At 43.9% G+C, this 26,916-nt stretch overlaps 1 protein-coding gene across 1 annotated transcript in view; it reads left to right on the top strand.

The window, feature by feature from the left end:
• The window catches only part of MIB1 (mindbomb E3 ubiquitin protein ligase 1), a 262,296-nt gene that overhangs the window by 171,647 nt on the left and 63,733 nt on the right, over positions 1 to 26,916 (top strand).

Below are 26,916 nucleotides of genomic sequence, written 5' to 3' on the forward strand. Positions count from 1 at the left end.
ATCAGAGCAGTTGTTCTAGAGAGAGTGCCAGCAGATATCCTCTGGGCAATGTGAGGGAAAGTCTGTATTGAGAGGAGAGAGTTATGGAGCCTTATGTAGGGTAAATGGGGAGCCAATACTGGCCCCTGGGCTTTGCAGTGAAGAAGCTGGCCTAGCCACACAATCTCTCCTAGGGCTTCATTAGAGAATTTGTCTATTTAGGGCTTGATCCCAAATCTCTGTGGGGAGAGTACCTTGGTGAATCAGGCCCTTAATTTGGAAAAGAAATATATACCAGTTGGTTTGCTTGAAAGGTAGGGTTTCGTAAATCCCCATATCCAGTTATACAGGATGTTCATGGTGGTTACTGCTGCTGCTCTCAGACTATGTAAAGCCTGTATAGAATTAACAGTAGTTCATTTAGCGGTTCATTTAAACTAGGAGTGGAGGGCTACAAACCAGTCAAGAGTCATAGAACGAAAGGATACATTAAAAAAAAATTTTTTTTAATAGATATAGTCCTCAGTAAATCAGCACAGAGTACTCACAGGTGTTGCTAGTGCTATACAAGCAATATAAACATAGACATAAGTCCAGACTGCTTTAGCACATATACGGTGCTGCCATGCTGTAACATCCCAGGACTCAATTGACTTTTCAGATTTATATATAATCGCGTAATTTGCTCAAATATTCACAAATGTTCATAGTGTGATAGCAAAAGGCCCATGTCCCGTTCAGAATATCGAAAAATTGTTCAGTATACGTTCAGTTCATTTTGGTTCAATTTATTGCCAATTCAAAGATAGCTCCAATCCTAAGAGCTTATCTGAAATAATGGAAGACAGCTCAACATTCTTCATAACAATGCAGCTGCCTTGTTTTGCTACTTCCTCAAGAGCCAACTGCTTAATATGTCTGCCAAATGCTGCCAGGACATAATGGAGACAGTGCATTCAAATACTATGAATATTGTGACACCTAAGTGGTCACATGGTGAATGGAGATGGGGGTTAGCCCAACTAGAGTTCAGGTTTAAGGATTCCTGCCTGGGACAGCAGCAAGAGAGTTCTAATCTTATAGGAGAAAGCTGCATGTCTGGGATCAGTGGGGGAGGGGCAAATAAACTTTCAGAACTCCACAATAGCTAGAGCCTAGGGAATAGGGCTGATGATGTCATCTCCCTGAGACAGAAGGGTGGGGTTCAGAAAGCATCTGGCAGTCCTTAGCCCTAGCAAAAAGGATTTATTCAGACAAAAGAGAGAAGGGAGGCGGGACCTCCCTAAGAGCTGACCAGCGAGAGTGCAAGCAAGCTCTCTAATCCTGGGCAGTGAGGACCCCAAAGTATCAACTGGACAAGAGTTGCGTATTCCCTGAAATGAGCTGGGATATTTGTTTGTTTGGCAAGATACACTGAGAGCCGTGCTTAAAGTTAATCTTGGACTGTGGTTTGAAATACCAAGGCAAAAGGAAGCCTGTATTTGTTTTCTGTCTAAGGCAATGAGGAGGATTCCCAGATAAAGCAAAGGAGCCTTCCTCTATGCTTCTGTAAAGGTCCCACAGGAACAGAAGTTTGCATGAGGCATGACAACCCTTGAGAGAAGGGAAACCTGATCTTAAAAAGCTGTTCCAGAAGTGGGTAAATATCAGGCCATAAAGAGAAGACTACCTGCTGTATTAGTAAATGTATTATCCTGGATACTGCTGGGCTAACTCCACTGCTTAAGTTAAGTCTGTGTTTTATTTTGAAAAAAGTATAATAAACTTGGCGTTGTTTGAAGCGGAAAGAGCGGTTTCTCTGAACTTGTGTCATCAGTACCATAGCCGATGTTACCATGACAGTATGCATTGAGGATATCCTGAATATCTGATTGCTTTCTGGCCCTCCAGGATTGCAGTTTGATACCCCTGCTTCTTGTGAACTTAACTACCACAGCTGCAATCTTTTTGCAACCTTTCCAATCAAGAATGTGTTAACACTTGTTTTTTGTGTAACTCTACTGAAATTGTTCTTCTTGACAAGATTTGGAGAATCTGGTCCCTTCTTGATCCTAAAAATATATGTTCCCTTCTTCTCTCACTAGTATACACCAATTAAAATTATGCAAATGCCCTCCTGCCTGGCAACACCAGCACTTACCTGCAGCATTTTCAATTAATGCAAAATACAGCATTAAGCTTCTTTTCTCAGCATGATCACGTCACTGGCTTCTTATTTCACTCAGTTAACAGGATAACGTAGCTATCCTCTGTGCAGTGAATAGAAATTTATGGTCACCTCAAACTAGTTTGCTGATTCTCATAGTAACTTTGTAAATGATGGCACATAAAGGTGTAGTATGACCCATCCATTCTGTCTAGAAAGGTAGCCAGGGTTGTACCTGCAACTCGCTACAACCCCCCCCCCCCCCCCCCTTTTGTCTTTAGAGTGACACCCAGTGCAGTCTACCTCCCTTTGCCATTAAAAAAAAAAAAATCTTGACACATGTGAAAGTTGTTAAGTTTTATTGTGAGTGGAAGTGCTCTATACTTTTATTCCATTTTCATTCTATATAACTTATGGCTAGATAGATCTAGTTGGCCTGGAACGGAGTTTCAATGCAACTTCTACTTCTATGGTCTGTGCCCTGAAAATGGTAAGGACAGCTCAAGATTAAATATGCATGTATAATATCATATACTAGGAGTTTATCTTGTTGGACAGACTGGATAAACTATGTTGCCATAGGGAAGTTGTTTAACTCATACCTTTTTGTATTCAGTTGTTTTCAATTTCACTTGCTCCAGAGGAAGAACAGTCTGCTGCATCCACCAACCTCTCCAGGGAAAAGGGTGGTATGGATGCTTGGAATGCTGTTCCATGGGAAGTGATAGGGTTGAAAACGGTGATGGAATTCAGAAAAACATGGGATGAACACAGTTATATTGTTCAAATTTGCATACTGCACTGCTTTCTGTTAGAACTCCATGTCCATCTACCAAAAATAATTAGTTTTACTTTCAAGTAGGCTTTGAAGGTGTGGCTTCCTTTCTCAGGCCTTTCATACAAATTGCCACCTTCCCCAGCAAGATACTATTGCTGGCCTTTTGAAGATGGGCTTCAGGTAGAGATGGCCTGAGGATTCTTTTTCCTATACCTCTTTTTTCTATGCATTACAACAGTAGATTCTAATGGTTCCCGTTTTGTGTATGTTACTTGTCCTTGTGTAAAACATTTTTTTCCTTTTGTTCTTTCTGCCCCATACATAACTTGATAGACTGTAAAGGAGAGAATGACACAGAGATGGGGACCTGTGGTAAACCATGGTAAAAAAAAAAATATTGTTACATTTACTGCAGATGCGGTAAGACTTTTTTCCACCTCAAGGGAATGGTAAAAAGCCTTGCTCCTGCTGTAACAAAAAACAAACACAATCACTGTGTTCACGGGTCCTGGCATTTCTGTGTCTTCCTACCCCTCTTGCCGCGGTACCTACCTTATGCAGCCAGCAGCCACTAATAGGTCTGCCCTGGGGCCTTCCGTCTGCTGGGTCCTGCCTTCTGATGCAACTTTCTGTTTTTGTGAAAACAGGAAGTTGCATCAGAAGGTGGGACTTGACAGATGGAAGGCCACAGGGCAGACCTGTGGAGATCCCGTTGGTGGTTGCTGGCTGCATAAGGAAGATACCACGGCGGAAGGGGGAGGAAGACAGAGTGCCGGACCTATGGGGGAGGGGGTTGCTGGAGGGAAGGGAGAGAGGTGCTGGACCTATGGGGGGGGGGGGGCGCGCTGATGGGAAGGGAGAGAGCTGCTGGACCTGTTTGGGAGGGGGGCTGGAGGGAAGGGACAAAGGTGCTGGATCCATGGTGGAGCTGCTGGAGGGAAGGTAGACGTGTCGGATCTGTGAGGGAGGGGGCTGCTGGAGGGAGGTAGAGAGGTGATGGACCTGTGGGAGGAAGTGTTGGGGGGAGGAGAAAGAAGTGCTGGAACCGTGGGAGGGGGGGCTGCTGGAGGGAAGGTAGAGAGGTGCTAGATTCATGGGAGATGAGCTGCTTGTGGGAAGGTAAAGAGGTTATGGCGTGGGGGAGGGCTGGAGGGAAGGGAAAGAGGTGCTAGACCTATGAGGGGGATGCTGGAAGGAAGAGAGAGGTGCTGGACCTGTGAGGGGCTGCTGGAGAGAAGGGGGAGAGGTACTGGACCTGCAAGGGGGAGGGAAGGAAAGAGAGATGCTGAACCATGGGGATGAAGGAAGAGGGAGTAAAATACTGCACACAGTGGAGGGAGGGGAGAGAAACACATTGGCATGGGGGAGATAGAGAGGGGAGAAGCTGGACATAGGAAGGTATACAGAAACAGAGGGGAGGTGATGGGCATGGAGGGGAGCATAGGGACAGGAAAACAAAAGGGAGATGCTGCATGCGAATGGTATATGAACACAGAGGAACAATGCCAGACATGGGCGGGGGTATATGGACTCGGAGGGAAGATGCTAGACAAGAGGGAGAATAGGAACACAGAAGGGAGATGCTGGTCTTGGTGGGGGGGGGGGGGGGGGACATAGGAACACAGAAGGGAGATGCTGGACACAGAGGGAGGAGACAGACTTAGAGTGGTGATGATGAATGCGAGGAGATAGACAGACACAGGGGAAATGCTGAGCAGGAAAGTATAGGGGGCATAGAGAAGGGAGATATTGAACATGGGGAAAGATAGGTACACAGAGAAGGAAGATGGATGGTGAGCTTGGAGAAAGAAGAAATGTCAAATGGGCAGGAGACTCTGGCGAGTGAGGTAAGACAAGATATAGGGAAACAGAAACCAGAGCCTGGGACCAACGTGATTTGAAAAATAAAATGACCAGACGAAAAAAGGTAGAAAAAATAAATGTATTTTCTATTTTCTGATTAGAATGTCAGATTTGAAATGTGTATCCTGTCAGAGCTGGTGTTAGACATAGCGGAAGCCAGGGCATTAATTTGGGAGGGGACCTCCAAAGCCTACTACCGGGCCGGGCCTTCTTCAGCTTCCAACAGGCTTAGGTCTCTCTCTGGCCAGGGGTCAGTTGTCCTAGTTGCACTCTCCTAACACCATCCCTGGCATGTGTGATCTTTGTAATTTAATTTGCACAGTATAGGAGGAAATGCATCTCTTTCTGTTTCTTTGGTGTGGCTGTTTGGGATTTTGGTTTAATTTATGTTTATCATTTTTGGTTAGCTATTATGTATTTGGCATTTGTGTTCTGTGTGTGTGACTGAGTTGTTCTGTTAGCATGAATTTTCTATGTAGCATTCTGTAGTAATCTGGCTTGTTCAATTTTCCTGATAGTGGAGTGGATATTTGTGAAGGGGGTAGGAGAGACAGGGGATTTGTTGATTCTTGTTCAGTATTGTTTGTGATTTTTAAAATGACAGTTGTACAAAATATTGTTTCTTTTTATACATTAATAAAATTATTTAAATATAAAATCATAAGTGCTCAAAGCCTGTTCGGATGGGAACAGAAAGAGCTTGCGGGATGGGAGGGGGCAAACTTAGTTCCCATGTCATTCTTGACTGTAAATCTGCTTTGACACATTCCAGAAAGGCAATATGTCGAATCCAGTAAATTAGACAAGGCAAATTTGACTAGAAAGATGGTAGTTGAACCTATCAGGAAGGGAGGGAGAGAGCTGGGGAGGGTATAACCTGGAAAGTAAGATTGCCAGGATAAAGACGGGGGAGGGGCGGGAATCATAAGTACATAAGTAATGCCATACTGGGAAAAGACCAAAAGTCCATCGAGCCCAGCATCCTGTCCACGACAGCGGTCAATCCAGGTCAAGGGCACCTGGCAAGCTACCCAAATGTACAAACATTTTATACATGTTATTCCTGAAATTGTGGATTTTTCCCAAGTCCATTTAGTAGTGGTGTATGGACTTGTCCTTTAGGAAACCGTCCAACCCCTTTTTAAACTCTGCCAAGCTAACCTCCTTCACTACGTTCTCCGGCAACGAATTCCAGAGTTTAATTACGCGTTGGGTGAAGAAACATTTTTTTCTATTTGTTTTACATTTACTACACTGTAGTTTCATCGCATGCCCCCTAGTCCTAGTATTTTTGGAAAGCATGAACAGACGCTTCACATCCACCTGTTCCACTGCACTCATTATTTTATATACCTCTATCATGTCTCCCCTCAGCCGTCTCTTCTCCAAGCTGAAAAGCCCTAGCCTCCATAGTCTTTTTCATAGGGAAGTCGTCCTGTTCCCACTATCATTTTCGTCGCCCTTCGCTGCACCTTTTCCAATTCTACTATATCTTTCTTGAGATGCGGCGACCAGAATTGAACACAATAATCAAGGTGCGGTCGCACCATGGAGCGATACAACGGCATTATAACATCCTCACATCTGTTCTCCATACCTTTCCTAATAATACCCAGCATTCTATTCGCTTTCCTAGCCGCAGCAGCACACTGAGCAGAAGGTTTCATTGTATTCTCCGAGGACAAGTAGGGTGCTTGTTCTCACATATGGGTGACATCCACGGCAGCCCCAGGTCCGGAAAATCTTCCTAGCAACAAAGGTTGCTAAAGTGTTTGAGCGCGCATGCGCGGCCATCTTCCCGCCTGTCGCGCGAGAGTCCCGCTTCAGTCTTCTTTTTTTGCGGTCAAGAGCGGCTGTTTACGGCGATTCTGTTGCCCCAGAAAAGAAGAGCCTTCTACTTAGCCGTCTTTTCGCCGATTTTCTTCTTTGTTTTTGTGCTCGGGTTTGAGCTGTTCCGTTTTTCTTTAAAAAAAAAAAAAAAGTTTCCTTATTTTTTCTTTAGTTAAGCCCTCAAGTAAGTTTCCTTTCGTTTTTGTGTGTGGCCATTTTGGCCGCCCTTAAGGATTTTCTCCCCTTTTTTGTGCCCTTCCTTTGGCACCATTGCGAATTTTGATTTCACCACCGCTATTTTTCCGTTGATGACATTGAGGCTCGCCAACGGCTTCAAGAAATGCACTTGGTGCAACCGGGCAATCTCAGGCACCGACCCTCACGCGTGGTGTATCCAGTGCCTTGGGCCCGACCATCGCCCAGACTCATGTAAGTTGTGTCTTAGCCTTAAAAAGCGGACATAAGCATCGAGACAAGCTCAACGAGAATGCCTGTTTGGAGCTTTGCCCAGTACTTCGACAGTGGTACCGAGGTCCGCGGCGGTGTCTGTGTCGGCACCGGAGAGTGCATCGACCTCAGGAGCGCTGGTAATGGCTGTCCAGAGACCATCACACGCTGGCAGCAGTGAACCATCGAGTGGGTCTCCACCTCCCTCAAGGGCTCCTGCGATACAGGCCCTTCGGGACCGACCCCTTTCGGACCCGACCCCGAGGAGGCGTGTGGATTCCATGTCCTCCTCGTCGGTACCGAGGGGTACCGGTGACGTGCCTCGAGCGAAGGCAAAGAAGCACCGTCATCGGTCCCCTTCTCGTCACGGTACCGAGAGCTCCGGGGCATCAAGGGAATCGGCACCCGTGAAGCGTCGACGCTGGGAGGACCGCTCACCCTCCATACAAGAGGTGTTGATGCGCCGGTCTCCGGACAGCCCGGTACTGCCTCCTCCTCCTCCTCGGCAGATTTTGGCCTCAACTCCTGCACCGATTCCACAGCTTTTCTCGACAGGCACTCTTGACGAGCGCCTCCGAGCCATTCTTCCAGGGATCCTGGAAGGGCTGCTACAACCGTCTGTTCTGGTACTGGGGGTGCTTGCGCTGTCGGTATCGTCGATAGATGCGGCAGCTGTCTCCCCACCTGTGGTGAGGCCTTCGACGCCGGTGCCGCTTGCTGCATTGGCCTCGGCTGCCACCCAAGTTGACTCTCCATCGACATCGAAGGAGGGAGCTTCATTGCCGCCGGCACGGGAGTCAACTTCTCGGCATCGCCATCGAGGACATAGCTTCTTGGCATCGAGACGGGCTCGGCTGCGGACTGCAGTCAGAGAACTCCTGTCTGATACCGAAGGAGAGGCCTCGAGGCCTCGTGGGAGGCAGAGGAAGACCCAAGATATTTCTCTTCTGAGGAGTCTTGTGGCCTTCCCTATGACCCTACTCCTTCGCCAGAGAGAAAGCTTTCTGCCCCGGAGAGTTTGTCTTTCTCGTCTTTTGTCCGGGAAATGTCTACGGCCATTCCCTTCCCGGTGGTAACTGAGGATGAGCCCAGGGCAGAGATGTTCGAGGTCCTGGACTATCCTTCGTCACCTAAGGAGTCATCCACTGTTCCTCTACATAATGTCCTCAAACAGACATTGTTAAGGAACTGGATGAAACCATTATCTAACTCCACCATTCCTAAGAAGGTTGAGTCCCAGTATCGGATTCACGAGGACCCGGAGTTGATGAGGGCCCAGTTGCCTCTTGACTCGGGGGTTGTGGATTCCGCTCTCAAGAGAGCCAAAAGTACGAGAGATTTTGTCTCGGCGCCCCTGGGACGGGAAGCTCGGACTTTGGACTCTTTTGGGAGGAAGGCCTACCAGTTAGCTATGCTCATCTCCAAAATCCAGTCTTACCAGCTCTACACGAGCATTCACTTGCGGAACAATGTGAAGCAACTGGCGGACTTGGTCGATCAGCTCCCTTTGGAGCAGGCCAGGCCTTTTCAGGAGGTGGTCAGGCAGCTGAAGGCGTGTCGTAAATTCCTGTCCAGGGGTACTCACGATTCTTTTGATGTGGCGTCCAGAGCTGCTGCTCAGGGTATAGTGATGTGCAGACTCTCATGGCTGCGTGCCTCTGACCTTGACAATCAGGTCCAGCAGCGGCTTGCGGATGTTCCTTGCCGGGGGGGGGGGGGGGGGGGGGATAATATTTTCGACGAGAAAGTCGAACAGGTGGTAGAGCAGCTCCACCAGCGGGAAATCGCATTCGACAAACTCTCCCACCGGGCGCTTTCAGCATCTACCTCATCTGGTAGACGTTTTTACGAGGGAAGGAGGAATGCTCCCTATGCTTTCAATAAGCGTAGGTACAATCCACCTTCCCGCCAGCCTGCTCAAGGTCAACCCCAGCGCGCCGGTTCACCTCAACAGCGTGCGCCTCGACAGGCCCCTGCAGCTCCCCAGCAAAAGCAAGGGACGGGCTTTTGACTGGCTCCAGGTGAGCATAGCCGCAATAAAAGTGTCCGTGCCGGATGATCTACCGGTCGGGGGGGGGGGGTTAAAATTTTTTCACCAAAGGTGGCCTCTTGTAACCTCCGATCGGTGGGTTCTTCAAATAGTCCGGCGGGGAAACTCCCTCAATTTGATCTCCAAACCTCCAAATTGCCCACCGGGAGCTCAGTCCTTCAGCTTCCAGCACAGGCAGGTACTTGCAGAGGAACTCTCCGCTCTTCTCAGCGCCAATGCAGTCGAGCCCATGCCACTGGGGCAAGAAGGGCTGGGATTCTATTCCAGGTACTTCCTTGTGCAAAAGAAAACAGGGGGATGCGTCCCATTCTAGACCTAAGGACCCTGAACAAATATCTGATTTGAGAAAAGTTCAGGATGGTTTCCCTGGGCACCCTTCTTCCCATGATTCAGAAAAACGACTGGCTATGCTCCCTGGACTTGAAGGATGCTTATACATACATCCCGATACTGCCAGCTCACAGGCAGTATCTTCGATTCCGTCTGGGAACACAGCACTTTCAGTATTGTGTGCTGCCTTTTGTGCTCACCTCTGCACCCAATGAGTTCACCAAATGCCTGGCAGTCATTGCAGCATCGCTACGCAGGCTGGTGTTCCCTTATCTCGATGATTGGCTGGTAAAGAACACCTCGGAGGCAGGAGCTCTACAGTCCATGCAGATGACTCTCAAACTCCTGGAGTTACTCAGGTTTGTTATAAATTACCCAAAGTCCCATCTCCTTCCAGTTCAACAACTAGAATTCATAGGAGCTCTGCTGGACTCTCAGAGAGCTCGGGCCTATCTTTCCGAGGCGAGGGCGGACAACCTTCTGTCCCTGGTTTCCTTGGCCAGAGCGTCTCAGCAGATCACAGCTCGGAAGATGTTGAGACTTCTGGGCCATATGGCCTCCACAGTTCATGTGACTCCCATGGCCCGTCTTCACATGAGATCAGCTCAATGGACCTTGGCTTCCCAGTGGTTTCAAGTAGCTGGGGATCTAGAGGATGTAGTCCAGTTGTCCACCGTTTTTCACAATTCCCTGCTATGGTGGACAATTCGCTCCAATTTGACCTTGGGACGTCCCTTCCAAATTCCCTAGCCTCAAAAAGTGCTGACTACGGATGCATCTCTCCTAGGGTGGAGAGCTCATGTAGATGGGCTGTACACTCAGGGAGCTTGGTCCCTTCAGGAATCAGGTCTTCAGATCAATTTCTTGGAGTTGCGAGCGATCTGGAATGCTCTAAAGGCTTTCAGAGATCGGCTGTCCAATCAAATTATCCAAATTCAGACAGACAACCAGGTTGCCATGTACTATGTCAACAAGTAAGGGGGCACCGGATCTCGCCCCCTGTGTCGGGAAGCCGTCCAGTTGTGGCTTTGGGCCCGCCGTCACGGCATGTTTCTCCAGGCCACGTATCTGGCAGGCGTAAACAACAGTCTAGCCAACAGGTTGAGCAGGATAATGCAACCTCACGAGTGATCTCTCAACAGGGCAGTGTCCGCAAGATCTTCCAAGCGTGGGGCACCCCCTTGGTGTGTATCTTTTTGCTACTCAGATCAATCACATGATCCCTCAGTTCTGTTCCAGACTTGAACCTATGACAGGTTAGCCTCAGATGCCTTTCTCCTACATTGGGGTTCAGGCCTTCTGTATGCGTATCATCCCATACCTGTGGTGGGGAAGACTTTGCTGAAACTCCAGCAAGACCACGGAACCATGATTCTGATTGCGCCATTTTGGCCGCGTCAGATTTGGTTCCCTCTTCTTCTGGAGTTGTCCTCCGAAGAACCGTGGATATTGGAGTGTTTTCCAACCCTCATCACTCAGAACGAGGGGGCGCTTTTGCATCCCAACCTCCAGTCTCTGGCTCTCATGGCCTGGATTTTGAGGGTGTAAATTTCGCCTCCTTGGGTCTTTATGAGGGTGTCTCCTGAATCTTGCTTGCTTCCAGGAAAGATTCCACGAAGAGGTGTTACTCTTTTAAATGGAGGAGGTTTGCCGTCTGGTGTGACAGCAAGGCCCTAGATCCTCGCTCTTGTCCTACATAGACCCTGCTTGAATACCTTCTGCACTTGTCAGAGTCTGGTCTTAAGACCAACTCCGTAAGAGTTCATCTTAGTGCTATTAGTGCTTATCATTATCGTGTAGAGGGTAAGCCTATCTCTGGACAGCCTTTAGTTGTTCGATTCATGAGAGGTTTGCTTTTGTCAAAGCCCCCTGTCAAACCTCCTACGGTGTCATGGGATCTTAACGTCGTTCTCACCCAGCTGATGAAAGTTCCTTTTGAGCCACTGGATTCCTGCCATCTGAAGTTGACCTGGAAGGTTATTTTCTTGGTGGCTGTTACTTCAGCTCGTAGAGTCAGTGAGCTTCAAGCCTTGGTAGCCCATGCTCCCTATACTAAATTTCATCATAACAGAGTAGTCCTCTGCACTCACCCTAAGTTCTTGCCGAAGGTGGTGTCGGAGTTCCATCTGAACCAGTCAATTGTCTTGCCAACATTCTTTCCCCATCCTCATACCCGCGTTGCTGAATGTCAGTTGCATACATTGGATTGCAAGAGAGCATTGGCCTTCTATGTGGAGCGGACAAGCCCCTTCAGACAGTCCGTCCAAATGTTTGTTTCTTTCGACCCCAACAGAAGGGGAGTGGCTGTTGGGAAACGCACTATTTCTAATTGGCTAGCAGATTGCATTTCCTTCACTTACGCCCAAGCTGGGCTGACTCTTGAGGGTCATGTCACGGCTCATAGTGTTAGAGCCATGGCAGCATCAGTGGCCCACTTGAAGTCAGCCACTATTGAATAGATTTGCAAGGCTGCGACGTGGTCATCTGTCCACACATTCACAGCTCATTACTGCCTTCAGCAGGATAGCCAACGCGACAGTCGGTTTGGGCAGTCGGTGTTGCAGAATCTGTTTGGGGTTTAGAATCCAACTCCACCCCCCAGGCCCATTTTTATTCTGTTCCAGGCTGCACTCTCAGTTAGATGTTTCTTCGTAGGTCAATTTATGTTATGTCCTCACCGTTGCGAGGCCCAATTGATCCTGTTTGTTGTTTTGAGTGAGCCTGGGGGGCTAGGGATACCCATATGTGAGAACAAGCAGCCTGCTTGTCCTCAGAGAAAAAAAGAGCGAAGTTACTTACCTGTAGCAGGTATTCTCCGAGGACAGCAGGCTGATTGTTTTCACCAACGCGCCTGCCTCCCCTTTGGAGTTGTTCCTTTCTTTGGTTTTGCTTCATAAGTTGACTGAAGCGGGACTCTCGCGTGATGGGTGGGAAGATGGCCGCGCATGCGCGAACCCGTGCGCTCGAAGGCTGTAGCAACTTTTGTTGCTAGAAAGATTTTCCGGACCTGGGACTGCCGTGGACGTCACCAATATGTGAGAACAATCAGCCTGCTGTCCTCGGAGAATGCCTGTTACAGGTAAGTAACTTCGCTTTATTGTTATTTTTAGGTTCCCCTCTATAGGCCTAAGTAGTCAGTATTTCTAAGCGTAAGTTACTGGCTGATAGAGATGCTTTAATTAAACGTCTAGCTTCCTAACCTCCTCATTGATTCAAAGTCCTATAACCAGAGATCAGGCCAGGGTGGGTATTTGTTGGGATAGATGGGAAAGAAACTCTAAATTGTGGTTTGCTGTGCTATAGTAAACTCTAATCCCTTTAAATGCTAACCTATGAAACTGAAACAAGGACTTCAAATACTAAAAAAAAAAAAAAAAAGTCCCTAAACTGCCTTTGTTATATAAGTGACAGCAGATGAAGACCTGAATGGTCCATCCAGTTCCCCAACAGTCACATTCGTTCTCAATTCAAGATTAAATCAACAATGAATGTAATATTATATTACTTGTTCATGGTCTTTCTTTGCTGTTTCTGGGACATAGACCATAGAAGGCCACCTCAAAGTCCACTCCAGCCTATCCGAATCCATCTTGTCATTTGCAGGACTCAGACAATAAAGTCTGCCCGGCACTGTTCTCATGTTCAGAATTACTGGAGTTTCCATCGATGCTCCCTACAGCCCTTCCTAAACTGGATCGCTACATGCGGGACTCAGACTGTACAAGCTAGCCCAGCACTAGCCTTAGTTGATACAGCCAGAGTTGCCATCTAAGCACCACTTGACAAGCAAACACATTTGCAACCCTTTTAAGTTTTGTTTTTTATACCATTCATTTTCTAATTAGAGATCCTCTGTGATTATCCCATGCCATTTTAAATTCCGCCACAGTTTTCTCAGGAGGGCATTCCAGGCATCAACCACCTTCTCCGTGAAAAAGATTTTTCTGACATTACTCCTAAATTTACCACCCTGCAACCTCAATTTATGTCCTCTAGTTCTACCATTTTCCCTTCTCTGGAAAATATTTGTTTCTGTATTACCGCCTTGAGTGAATTTCTTCAAAAGGTGGTAAATAAATTCTAATAAATAAATAATACACTTCAAGTATTCAAATCGTCTGTATCAGAGTAATTTAAAATAGAGATGCTGAGATTTATCTGTTTCTCTACCTTTTCCCAAGTTTATTAGGCAGTGTCCCAGAAGGTAAAATGCTCACACTAGTAAAGTGTTCTCCCTCTCCAGTTATCCTCTCTCTTGTATATACTCTCACAGTACCTCTTATTATTTTTATTATTGTGTTTTGTGTGTTATTATTATTTGTTGCATTTGTATCCCACCTTATCCCACCTCTTTGTTCTGTTTATTTCTCTGTCTTTAATGGTGCTCAGTTAAAGTTTTGGTAGTATTTACAGTACTGAAGTGTTTTATTGTTTAACTACATGGGCTTATCTTTGATTTATTAGCCAGTTAACTTATACTGTCAACTGTTTCATTAAAATGTGTGTTAAATTAGGATACTCAATCCATTTACACAGAAGTTTAGTTTGTTCTGTTGTGGTTTGGTCCCCTAGTAAAGTGATTTTTTTTTGTGACACAACCGGACAGCCTCGTGTGTGTGACACACTGCACAAGCTACCATGAGGGTGGGGGTGTGCCCCTTTTATAATGCAACTTGCCAGTCCTCTTACACACTCGTAAAACACACGCTCTTGTTTATGTTTGTTTATTAAAATCTTGATATACTGCCTGGTGAACAGATCACAGCGGTTTACATTCTTTTCCTCTCACCCAATCTTTTTCCCTTTTCAAACCTCTCTCTACCCTCTGCTGATTCCCCTTTTAAAATATGCCCTATCCAGAGCAGAGGAAGGAAGAAGGAGCCCACATTTTCAATCAGACCTTGGGGGGTGGAGGGGGGGGGGCATCATTGGAAGAGGTGACAGGAATTTTAAGTACCTGGTTTTCTGCACTCTTCAGACAACAGGCACATTGGCTTTTATGGAAAGTGCAGGCTTAATGTCTGTCAAACTTTTGGCAACACACCTCTCAGCTCTTGTGACAACTTATGTGTCACAACATCTTGTTGGAGAACCTCTGCCTCTGTACATTTATCCATAGTTATGTGTACGTTCAATTAGTAGCAGTTTATGCATTTGATACTTTTAATAATTTAGATGCAAAGCTTTAGTGCTCTAAATACTGAAACTAAACCAGGTTTGTGTATTTCCATGATTATTTTTTAATGTAAATTTCCTCTCTAGCACATACTTAACAGTGTTAAGTAGATTAAAGAACTACACTTGACTTTTCTTTTACAGTTTAATTTGTTAGGGATCTAGAAAAATAATTTTGTATGTGTACTACATATGATAGAATGTTTCTTTTAAGGTGAAGAATATTCTGTAGTAACTTTGAACCTGAGTTTTGTAATACAAATCTGTAAGGCCAATGTGTCAAAACACCACTTGTGACATTCTAGTTAATTGTTCACTGCTTAGATCCAGTTGCTTGGAGTATGCAGTATAAAAAGTTCCCATAAACATGTTACAGAAAGTGCAGATACACGTTTTGAACCAGAATCTTTTCTGTACAGATGTGGTTCAGTTAAAGGTATTATAACTCTCCAGGACCAGTACAGCTGTTAGAACTCTACAGTGCACTAGTGAGAAAGCTAGTAAGAGCAACAAGACCAGGGTCAGTAGCAAAAAATAAATAGTACTGAAACACTGTTGCATGGAGAGTGATTGGTTGTGAAATAGTATGTTTAGCAAATGTATATACTGTGGAATATTGTTGCAGACTTTGTTAGGAACAGATATGGAGAACCAGTATTTTTAAATAGTTTATTGAACCTTTTTCATCACAGAATAGCAGCTACTTTGTGACAGTTGCATGTAATCATAGTGATAAAAGTAAAAATAATAATAATAAAATAGTAATAGTGTGGCAAATGCTTTTCTGTAGTTTCACCTGTAGAGTTCATTTCCCAGAAGCTGTTCGTTCCCTTTGTTTATGTCCAGCATTAGACAGTGGCCTCTCGTCGTGATCAATGCATAGCTACAGCTGGTTGAAGGGGACCAAATCCATTGAAGAGGTGATTTGGTTCCATTTTACCAGCTTCAGCAAAACATTGGCATTCAGTAAATCATGTCACAAATGTTTGCATATAGAATAATTTTCTCTACATTTCTTTTTCAAATGTTCGTATAGTGGCACATAATAAATGGGGTATCCATACGGTATTTCTGTATGTCTTTAGTGCTACAAAATTTGTATGACATTTTTATTTACATACTAGTAAAAAAAGGCCCGTTTCTGACACAAATGAAACGGGCGCTAGTAAGGTTTTCCTCGGAGTGTGTATGTTTGAGAGAGTGTATATGAGAGTGACTGTATGAGAAAGAGAGTGAATGTGCGAGTGTGTGTGTGAGAGAAAGAGAGAGTGAGTCTGGGTGCGAGTGTGTGTGTGAGAATGAGAGTGTGTGCAAGTGCGTATGTGAGACACAGTGTGAGAGAGAGTGTGTTTCACACAGATACAGTGTGTACGAGAGAGAGAGAGTGTGTGTGAGACACAGACTCTCTGTGAGACTGAACGTATGAGACCAAGAGAGTGTGTGAGTGACCTTGTGACACATAGAGAGTGAATGTGATACAGTGTGAGACATACAGTGTGTGAGAGTGAGAGAGAGAAAGACATTGACTGTGAGAGAGAGAGAGTGTATGTGTGACAGAGATACCTCCCCCCCTCCCTCCCTCCCTCTCTCTGGTGTCAGCCCCCCCCCCCCCCCCCCCCCCCCTCTCTCTCAGGTGTCTGAGCGTTACTGTGCAGGATGCTGAGCTCTGGCTGTGCTTCAAGGAACTGACCAATCCTATTTAATAGAATGCACCTCCAACATTCTGAAGCCGAGAAACCTCGTGTGGTTGGTCACTTCTGCTTGTGACGAACTCGGAAGTACGTGATGTCAATTCAGGAGATTGATACAGAGAGCAGGAATGCCTCAGCCATGCAGTCAGCTTCAGAATGTTGGAGGTGCGTTTTATTATATAAGATGTTAAAATAGATTTCTGTGTGTTCAGTATTTATTTTTTGGGGTGGATATTACAATTGTACTAAGTTGCATGATAACCACCTTCACAGGGGATTGTCCTAAAAATGTACAGTTCACATGCAGTATTCAGAAACAAATTTTGTCTCTGAATGTACTATTAAAGAGAACTATTTATACGTCTTATAGATAGATAGATATTTTGCCTGACAGTTTCTTCCTATTTTCATGAGAGCTGGCTTCTACTGGGCTGTAGGCTTATGAATCTTCAGTTACAACTGTACAATAAGTTTTGCTCACTTTTCATCCCTCTCCTACTTTTTGGCTACCTCAGCCATAGTAACGACAGCCCTGTACCGGGGACCACAGATAGCAGCTCACTTTGGAACCTTGAGTCTATTCATTGTATCACCATTGTGTGAAACTTCCTGTTCCTGGGCTGTGAGTGCTGCTTCTAAGAATCCATCACCTGCACACCAAGGAGCAGTGGAAAGTGGCTTCAATATGACAATGCTGCCAGTGAGCCATAAGGTCAACCCTCTAATCTGATCTTATAGATAACTCCTCTTGTTAATGCTCTTATTTAAATATCACAATCAGAAAAAAAGAACAACACAGTGGAACCCTGATTTAACGTGCCCACAATAACACAAATCCGCATATAATGCAATCATGTCTTGGTTTTTTTTTTTTTTTTTACATACAGCTCATTTTGCAACAGATCAGTTTTTGGTTCAGTTGTGTTCATGTTCTGTTGACCCTGCTATAACGCGGCCCTGCATTTAACGTGATGATATTTTATAGATCCCAATCATAGCATTATATCTGGGTTCCACTGTACCTAAAGATAGCAATCTTTAAATTATTAAACTATCTTTTAGTATCTCTTATGAAAGAACAAACATTAACTAGAGTATACAGTTATTTAGTTATTTAATAAGCAAGTTATTTTTGTGTTGGCTAGCTTATACCACTAACATGATAGTTTTGATCAAATTGATTTTTGAAAATTAATAGCCTGGGTGGAGAGAATTATCTGTGTGTGTTGTAAATTGCTCTGGATTAAGGAACTATTCTAATGTTTTAGATTGTTCTGTGAAATAGTATTTTAAATAAAAAAAATTGGCTGCCTGTTGAAAGAAATGGAATCTTACTTAGACAGTGAAGGTAGCCTGTCATGACATGAGCAAACCCATTTTGACATCCCCACAAGCTCATGAGAGCTCTGGTATTCAGATATAGTGGTGATTGGATTCTGTACACATCTGGACTCTCCTCTGGGTTCAAAAAATTGGTAATGGACACACAGTGTCTGGTAGGACTAAGTGGAACATAGTGCTTATCTATGAGCATTCACTACGCTGTTAGCCCAAGATATTCAATATCTGCGTACCTTTACAGCTAAAACTCATTGAATTATTTTTTTAAAATGAATAGTTCTCATGCAAACAGCTGATAAAACTTATTGTAATCTTGTGTGTGTGCTCTGCATTTAAAGGTTGATTTGAAACTTGTGCTCAGATTCTTGATGCAGGCTGCAGGGCTGATATTAGCTGAAACTCTCACTAGCAACCCTCATGGCATGGAATGTTGCAGTTGTTTGTCTGATGACCATGGTGAGATTTATGTATATGTGTTCTTTACGCCATGTATTCTTATGGAAACCTAGCAGGTGTTATTGCGCCTAGTCTTAAGCAATAAAGGCAGTTCTAAAACTAGCTGCTATTTTTACCAGTTATATGGGAACTGTTCTTCAGATCCAGCTGCTCAAGTGCACTTTTGGATGGCAAAACAGTTTCATGTATTAGCCATATCAGGGCAAGAGGCAACCATGGAAAAAAGCAATGTAGCATTTGATAATGTCAGCATCTGTTTTCCATGTCACTCAGATGGTTGAAATGTTTGAGTTACAACAGTGTCAGCACATGCCCTGAGTTCACTGTGTGCTCAGTTAAAAATGAACAGCTGATCTAAGTGATGGGTGTGACATTTGAGAGTGACTTGGTGCAGTTTTAGAGATGCCTTGACATGAAGCAGCAAGTAATAATGCCAGTAGTAAATTCTAACTTTTGTAAGCCACAGGTCAGCAGTGTTATTTTATGTTAATGAATTTTGTCTCTCTCTCAAGGGGAAAAATCATAGTAATGATAGATTAATTTTTGAAGAGCTGTTAACATGACTTGAGTCTTTAAGAGCCAAACTGTACAGTAGAAAACTTTACTGCTTACTCAGTTAACATGCATTATCAGCGTAATTTGCACTATTTAGGCATATTTTAGTTACTGAGGCTTCTTGCATATCATATCTTTTTTAGAATTATCTTGCAGAGTGCATTTTGCAGCTTTATAATTGGAAAATTAGCAAAATGCTAGAACAGCAAGAAATTATTGTTGATACCTTTTTATCAGTAGACAAGTTAATTTGTGAACATTAGAGAAGGAATTCACAGTAAAAGAAGGAAAAAAGACTTTTCAAACTAATATCTATGGACAGTTCTACACTATTCCTATATTTTTAATTGAGATTCTGATTTGTAATGTGCATTGGCTCATCATAGCCTCAAGGAATCTTTGCATATGTACTTTTCATGCAATACCCTTTGCCAGCAAAGTGATCAGCAAGCTTAGCAAGCGTTAATTTGAGGAAGATCTGTCAGACCTAGGGGAAAAGAGGTGGTTAAGTAATTTCTGTGGCATCACATTAAGCATGTTAGGTGACAGTATATAGTTCGACGTTTTTGCTCTCATGAGGACTTCAGATCTTTAGTAGGTTGGGAGAAACAAACTTAGACCTATTCCATATTTTTAATTATAGGTCTGTAGTCAAAATTCTGAGACTGAAGCTTATTTGGAATTACATCAGTGTAATATGTTTGGGGGAAAACATATTCATAGTTTACTACCTTTTTGTGGCTTCTTTTCAAATAGTCCTAATTAATTTTATGGACTTAAGAGTTTTGTGTTTGTACTTCAAAATAGATTATGTCAAAAAATATTTCCCCTTACCTTTTTTGTAGTAATGATTTGAATTCTGTTGATGTTCAAGACCTAAGGGCCTCGTATATCAAGCCATGCTAGCAGCTCCCAGTGTGGTAATGCCGACAAAGCCCATTCACTTTGGATGGGCTCCGTCAGCATTGCCATGTGTGAACTGCTAGCGCTGCTTGATAAGAGGCCGTAAATGTGTATGCATTCAAAAACTGTATACATATTTATGAACGGTGTTAAGATTACACAAAGTTTGTAGAACAGAAAGGCATCATGGCCTAACAGTCTTCTGTAACACATTTTCACTAAGACCAGGATTTTCAGTCTCCTGTTCTGCCCCTCCCCCCCCCCCCCCAATTTTTAATTTGTGATAACTTTAATATTATGTGACTCATAAAAATAACTATGATATTTATTATGGCACCTTCAAATAGTGATGACTGACTTGCACTTTTACTATCCCAAGGTCCAATCTTTCAGATGAAATAAGACGAATGACTTCAGTGGTATTAAAGTTGTTGTTGTGCTGCCAAAAATACATACTTTCTTTACATTCCATAGCACTGTATGATAATATGGGTACATAAGAAGTATGTTCTCTGGGCAGGTTGCAGGTCATTTATCTGTTGGATGAGAAAGTGCATCTTTAATTTTCGAGTCTTGCTTCTTTCTGGAGCTGAAAAATGCTTGTTAGATTCACTAAATTAATATGATTGCTTACATTTAAGATGCTCTTGTCATTCCAAATTAAGGTTTTTACATTTAGTTTTACCTTTCAGAATTCCTTCAGGCCTGTTTGTTCCAGAATGTAATAGATAGAACAAATGAACTATGTTCCAAACTTTCAACTTTGAGTTGTAGGGTCCTTTGTCTTGCTGGTTTCCTTTTCCTTCTGTTCAGATCTGATACCTGCTAGATGCTTTTTGGAAATTGTAGTTTCATGCTGCTGTACAGTTCCTGAGGTTATTCCACCAGGGTTTGTTGTCTGACTAGTTTATAATTTATTGTAGCATCCTAGGAGGAGAATTTAGTTAGTTTAAAGCCTAGAGAATATTTTCATGCAAAATATATTTCTTGTTTTCCCCTTGCATGGTCATATAACAGTGCACTGTACAACATTTTAACTATTGTCCCAGAGTTTTGAAAGGGTAAAAAAGCACAAGCACATATAAAGCGTTTTTAGTGGCTTTACGCTTCTTTTAGACCAGATGTCTGTGCTAGATCCTGCCTATTTGAGACTTCTGAATGGTTTAAAAACTCTGCCTGAGTCAATCACTTGCCTCCTCTCTCTATTATGTCCCGCCCCCCCCCCCTTTTTTTTAAACAGTTTATAGCATAGTGCTTTGAATACATAAATGTGCACAAGTGCACATTCCTCCTTTTCTCCTGTATATATCAAAGGCATTGGAGGGGCCAATATCTCTTCAGTATGCTGTTCTTTTGTTGCAACATTTTTATTAGCTAAAATGGGTTGTAAGAGATTAAACTTACACTACAATAATGAATTCCAACTATTGGCAGTGGTTAGATGGATTAAACAAAATTATTTTATAGATAAATTAAAGCATTACAGAATGGATAAAGAGGGATTTGGAGGAGGCAGAATTCCTGCAGCCTATGGCAAAAAAAAAAAAAAAAAAACCTAGTGCAGCAGAGAGAGGAACAAATCAGTGTGTAGCTGTAGTTAGCACCGCAGTACAGGGAGGAGGCAGCAATGCAGCATTAGAATGACAGTATATACAATCTGGTGCTCAACTCGATTGTCTGCACTTAAGTTTTATATTGTCTAGTCAAATGCATTTTTGCTCTAATAAATATACATTGCACAGCATTGAGAAAAACAATGTGCTTTTTTGAAAAATAATGTTGGAAATGGATTTAATCAGTTCAAGTTCTCTGCAAAAGGTGATGAATTTATTACAAAAACTATAACAGTGAACATTCCCATTTTTATGAATCTTTGGAATGTAACTTGAATGGCCTTCAATAATAGCACTATAAACAAGTTACCCGCTATGACATGTAATAAAGTTTTAGACCAAGTCCGGTGGGGGGGTGGGGAATGAAAATTATAATTTAGTATTATGTAAACTAATAAAATTTTGCAAGATGAAATATAAAAGGGAGAATATTATTTCAAACAATTAGCAAAGAATAAGCATACTGAGAATCACAGGCATTCTTAGAAGTGCAATTTGCAGAGGCCTCCCGTACTGTTACCTTTTACGTGTTAGTATCCTGCAGCATTTGCAGTTGGAAAGAGGGTAATGACCTGGAGAAGAGAGAGAGACCCCCATCTCAAGTGTTTACCCTTTTTGCTGATTCAGCTCAGGATGGATGGTAGTGGGGGGAGGGTGAGATTGTTTAGAAAAACGGAGTACTTGCACATTCCTCAAAATACAATTTTAAAAAAACAGATTTTCAGTTAATACTTGCAACACCCTTTCTTGGGAGGCAGAAAATTACTGTTAATGCAGTAGAGAAAAGAGTCACCTTGTGGCAGGCCGAACCCAAAGCGCTCAAGAAGGATGCTTAGGTGACGCTAACCCATGCACAGATGCAAAGAATCTGTAGAGGACTAAGTTTGCAGAGAAAATAGTTCTTTAAAAGGACAGCAACTGTTGAGTTTTTTTTTTTTTCAAGATCCTTAGACATAGAGCGCTGCATCTTTTCTTCAGAGAGTTTTTTGGTTTGTGTTTTTGTTTTGGTTTTTTTTTGTTTGTTTGTTTAGTTCCAGGCTCAGCTGCAGACACATCTGTGTTGAAGCTACTTTTCCTTCTCCAGAAGTCGTGTCCATTTAACAGGGTCAGGTCTCCAACTTAAACACCATAGACACTTAACACTATTTCCCACTCAGAAAGCACCAGCAAAACTGTTACAGCTTTATAGGCAGCTCAGCATTTGAAACATTCACTCACAGGCAAATGGGCTCGCTTGTGCCTCTCTCTTCCCTGACATATTAGTCAACATAGCAAAAAATAGTCTCTCAGCTGTCGATCCAAGAGATCAGGGAGCCTCTATCTTTTTCTCTGCTATTGATTCTTCATCCTGTGGTGTAAGCACTGCTTTGCCATTTGTTGTGCTATTTTAGCACAGCCAAATAAAGCGGTCTCTCATATTCCACTTAATTATCCAAGATTTTTACCGAGCTTGCGCATACTGGTAGAACTTAATGTGGCCATCACTATACATAGAATGATGCAGAGTGAAAATGAGAAAAAAAGGGAACTGTGGAACAAATGCATCTCTCTCTGCCACAACAGGTTGTGAAAGCTGATTTGATCACTGAGGAGTGAGAGACACTATATATCAGTATATGTCTTTTAGTGACTGGTTCTGGGAATGTTTAAGCTTGTGCATAAGGGTGTTTTTTGGTTCTCACTGACCTTCAGCTCCCCCACCCCCAAAGGAATAGAAAAGTTTAGATTTTATAAGTGTTAAGTGCAGTGAAGGCTGAGATGGTTAGCAGCAGGTTCTGAAGACCTAGTTAGCTTTTCCTTATTAATGGATTTTAAAACTTGGTTGACACTTCCAAGATAGTAAAGAGGAAAATATGAATTCCACGACAGAAGCACTATATTTCAAGTTCAGAAAATTCGTTTAAGCAGTGTTTTATTTAGGCAGCATAAAGTGTTTTAAGGACATTTATCTTGATTTACTAAAGCCTGGTCTTTAATGACCTTGAATTTAGTTTATCTTTTAGGTATGTCTACTAAACATTATATGCAATGCTGTACATATCATTGAATTTAATATATCAACTGGAATTTTTACAAGAATAAAATACTGTTCATGCTTAATTTCTTAACAAAGGTAGATATAATATTTCTTTCGAGCATATAGTGCTAGCTGTGATCATTTAAGCTTATTGTTTGTGTCCAGTGTTTGTTTCTGCTAATTTTTACATATAATTGGGGGTAATTCTGTATTAGTGTGCCAACTGTTTGGCGCATAACTGTGGGTGCTCAACAGAGTTAATGTAGTTACGTACTAAAATGAGGGAGGACAAATTGGCAGGCATCTAAGTAATCCGTAGGCCACTATTCTGTAACTGGGCAACCTAAGCTGTTCTAGTGTGTAACTGCAAGGGCACGCGTTTCACCTGCGGAAGGAGCTGGGCAGGTCATGGGCCGTTCACAACTATTTCCGCATGCACTTTACTGAATACTGTCACTTCGGCATCTAACTGCTGTATTTAGATGTTCACATTTACTACTACTGCTTATTTCTAAAGCGCTACTAGATGTACACAGCGCTGTACACTTGAACATCAAAGACAGTCCCTGCTCGACAGAGCTTACAATCTAATTAGAACAGACAAACAGGACAAACAAGAGATAAGGGAATATTAAAGTGAGGATGATAAAATAAGGGTTCTGAACAAGTGAATAAGGGTTAGGAGTTAAAAGCAGCACCTGCCATAGAGCTGGCGTAAGTGATGGGACCTAAATTTTGGTGCCAATTGCTGTCTTATGCTAGTATTCTATAACATTAGGTGCACAAATTTGCTGTTATAAAATACGAGCTTAGCCCCTAGAATTTGGGCACCTAACTTGCACTGCTGGTTTTGAATTGCTCACATTATGCATGTGGGAAAACCTAGTTTGAAGGTAAACAAAAAGATTATTTAAATATAGGGACGACCGTTAATCGCAATTTAAAAAACTTAATTATGCTTAATGATTAGCTGCCCTCCCATTTCTGTCTTCACGCCAGGTCTGGCATCTGTTTCTCCCCTCCTGGACCGCTGGTGGTTTTCACCTCCCCTCCCAGTTTACCTTGTTATTTTCAGTAAATCTTTGCCATGTAGCGGCTGCATATTGAAATGCTTCCTTGGTCTGCACTGGACCTTTCCTTCTGACCTGCCCTCTTCCACTCCACCCGCTTCAGATGCAACTTCCTGTTTTCAGAAGAGAACGCCGGGTCAGAAGGAAGGTTGATACAGGCCCAGGCAGCGTTTCAATACGCTGCTGCTGCAGAGCAAAGACTTCAAGATAATTGGAAAGGGGAGGGGGAGCCACCGGCAGTCCAGAAGATAGCAAGGGAGAGAGGACAGGGGGGAATTGAGGAGAGAATGCAGGTGGGAGGGGGGGAATTGAGGGAGGGGAGGCACATTGAAAGAGAGAATGAGAAGGAGTGAAGGCACAAGGAGGCACATGAGAGAAGGGTGCACAGTGGGGCACATGAGAAAATGGGTGAAGACACGGGAGCACATGAGGGAGAATGGGTGAAGGCCCCCTCCAAAGCCACGGTACCTGTTCAGTGGCTGGTGGGGTAGCTGAAGCCCTGCCAGCTGAACAAATCTACTGCCTGATTCACCCTCTTCCTCGTACTTCCTCAGTAGCAAGGAAGTCAGCATGCTTAGGGAGTGCTGGCATCAGTGGCTGGAGACACCCTAAAGACTTCCTTGCTCCTGAGACAGCACAAGAAGGAAGGGGGATGCTTTTTTGCAGTGGATTTCATTGACTGGCTTTGGCATCCTCATCAACAAAGGTATGATATCTAATGTGGGGGGACGGAGAGGAAATGCGTCCCCCCCCCCATTCCATCCCTGTGCCCCCCCCCATTCCATCCCTGTGCCCCCCCCCCCCCAAATGTACAGCTGGCTATGCCCCGTGTTTAATCGCGATTAAAAAAATGTTTACTCGCACTGTGGCCCTATTTAAATAGGCATGGTGCTAATACCCTGTGGGGCACATTTTCAAAAGAGAAAACCATTTTAAAAAGACATAAATTGACAGAAGGATGTTTTTCTCTCAAAAATGCCCAAGTTGCAATTTTCAACTCCCTGATTTTAGATTTTTTTTCCTCACAGTTCGTCCAAATTACAATGAGGCGTGGTTAGAGTGCCACATGGGTTGCACAAAAATAGATGTTTTTCTGCAATAATGGAACAAAATGAAAACGTCTAGGGCCAAAATTAAGGCGTGAAGGAGTGGCTTAATGGTTAGAGCACCCGGCTTGACTTCCAGTTCCCGGTTCAATTCCCACTGCTGCTCCTTTTGATCTTGGGCAAATCACTTAACCCTTCGTTGCCTCAGGTACCAACTTAGATTTTGAGCTCTCTAGGTACAGGGAAATACAAGAGGGGCATAATCTAATGGGGCGCCCAAGGTTTCCTGAGGGCATCCTCGCAGGACGTCCCCCGCAAAGGGGTGGGGAAACCCGTATTATCGAAACAAGATGGGTGGCCATCTATCGTTTCGCTAATACGGCCGGGGATGCCCAAATCTCCATATTTAGGTCGACCTTAGAGATGGTCATCCCTAGAGATGGTTGCTCCCCATTTTCGGCCAATAATGGAACCCGAGGACGCCCATCTCAGAAATGACCAAATGCAAGCAAGGAGCCAGCATTCGTAGTGCACGGGTCCCCCTGACATGCCAGGACACCAACAGGGCTCCCTAGGGGGCACTGCAATGGACTTCAGAAAAAGCTCCCAGGTGCATAGCTCCCTTATCTTGTGTGCTGAGCCCCCCCCTCCCATCCCACAACCCACTCCCCACAACTGTACACCACTACCATAGCCCTTAGGGATGAAGGGGGGGCACCTAGATGTGGGTACAGTGGGTTTCTGGTGGGTTTTAGAGGGCTCACATTTACCATGACAAGTTTAACAGGTAGAGGGGGATGGGCCTGGGGTCCGCCTGCCTGAAGTGCACTGCAGTACCCAGTAAAACTGCTCCAGGGACCTGCATACTTCTGTCATGGAGCTGGGTATGATATTTGAGGCTGGCATAGAGACTGGAAAAAATATTTTATATTGTTTTTTAGGGTGGAGGGGAGTTAGTGACCACTGGGGGGAGTAGGGGGAGGTCATCCCGATTCCTTCGGTGGTCATCTGGTCATTTAGGGCACATTTTTGTGGCTTGGTCATAAAAAAAAAGGACCAAGTAAAGTCGGCCAAGCGTTCGTCAGGGATCTCCTTTTTTCCATTATCGGCTGAGGACTCGTTTTTTGATTATGCTGATCTGGGCGACCCTGTGAGAAGGACGCCCATCTCCCAATTTGTGTCGAAAGATGGGCGCCCTTCTCTTCGAAAATGAGCCAATAGTGTATCTGAATGTAACTCATCTTGAGCTACCACTGGAAAGGTGTGAGCAAAATCCAAATAAAATTTTAAGGAGGCGTGTTTTGGGTGGGACATGGGTGGCACAAAGATGATGTTTTTCTGCAGTAATGGAATTCAGTTAAACGTCTAGGGCCAAATTAAGATTTTTGGCTAGATCTGTTTCAATCACATTTAATGACCAAAAGGTGCCCTAAATGACCAAATGACCACTGGAGGGATTAAGGCATATAAACCCCCTTACTCCCCAGTGGCGCTGACTCCGTCCCTCCCCCCCAAAGCTGTGAAAGAAACAGTACATACCAGCCTCTGACAGCTTCAGATGTTATGGCCAGTCCTATTAGAACAGCAAGCAGGTTCCTGGAGAAGTCTAGTGGTGCAGTGCACTGT

The sequence above is a fragment of the Microcaecilia unicolor genome, chromosome 1 (genome assembly GCF_901765095.1).
Source record: "Microcaecilia unicolor chromosome 1, aMicUni1.1, whole genome shotgun sequence".
NCBI lineage: Eukaryota > Metazoa > Chordata > Amphibia > Gymnophiona > Siphonopidae > Microcaecilia > Microcaecilia unicolor.